The following is a 1,060-nucleotide window of genomic DNA, read 5'->3' as shown; positions in this document are numbered from 1 at the left end:
CAGATTTCTGTTTAGTGATGGGGGCCATCCTTGTATACCATGCACTATCTGTGATCCTATTATAAGTGTCCTATAAAATACAAAGGCCAATAAGCAGCAAGGCAGCAAAATGCTGAAGCATAATGCTGAATATGTGAATAATTTTGTGCATGTTAATAGGAGCACTCATATTCCTTGAACGATCATAACAGCTGCTCTGGAAAATTATTGCAAAATGCCACTCTTGTTCTTGGCAGGTTTTGTCCTGTATTTATTAATAAACACAGCTGTTTAATATTAGATACAAAAGTAAGTTTCTCATTGTTTTATTGTCATCAGCCTTGTAGCTTTGTGAAAGTGATCCGGATGAAAGACTTAAACAGTGAGCTAGAGAGTTTCTTACTGAAAGAAATAAACATTTTTTTTAATTTTCTTACTTTACTGATTTTATTTTTTCCCCTTCAGAAAAATTCTGTGTCGTTACCCCTTATAGAATTACTTCCAAATTTTTGTTCTAGGACAGAAGTTGCTGTAAGTCTGCAGTATAGGTACAATGCACAGAATTCTGGGTAATTTTTAATGTTTTGCTTGATTTCTTATCATAGAATCATTGAGACAGGAAGGAGCCTCTGGTGATGGTGTAGTCCAACCCCCTGCCCAAAGCAAAGTCCCTTAGACCTGCAGGTTGCTCAGGACCCTCTCCATTTAGGTTTTGAATATCTCCTAGGATGGAAACTCCACAGCCTGTCCGGGCAACCTGTGCCAGTGTGTGACCAATTTCACGGTAAAAAAGTGTTTCCTTATAAGTAAATGAAACCTTATGTGTTTCAGTTTGTGCGTATTGCCTCCTGTCCTGTCACTGGGCACCATCAAGAAGAGCCTGCCACTGCCTTCTTTACTTCCTCCTATCAGATATTTATAAACATTGCCAAGCTCCTTCCTGTATCTTCACTTCTCCAGGCTAAGCAATCCCTTTTCAGGGGCTTCCATCAAGTTCTGGCAACTGCTTTGGAGCCGTTGTCTTCATGGAGGTGAAGCAGTGTTGACTTTGGCGCTTGTGTGAACAGCAGTGGGTCCCAGA

The sequence above is a fragment of the Antrostomus carolinensis genome, unplaced genomic scaffold (genome assembly GCF_000700745.2).
Source record: "Antrostomus carolinensis isolate BGI_N321 unplaced genomic scaffold, ASM70074v2 scaffold19169, whole genome shotgun sequence".
Taxonomy (NCBI): Eukaryota; Metazoa; Chordata; class Aves; order Caprimulgiformes; family Caprimulgidae; genus Antrostomus; species Antrostomus carolinensis.
This window is presented reverse-complemented; position numbering follows the sequence as displayed.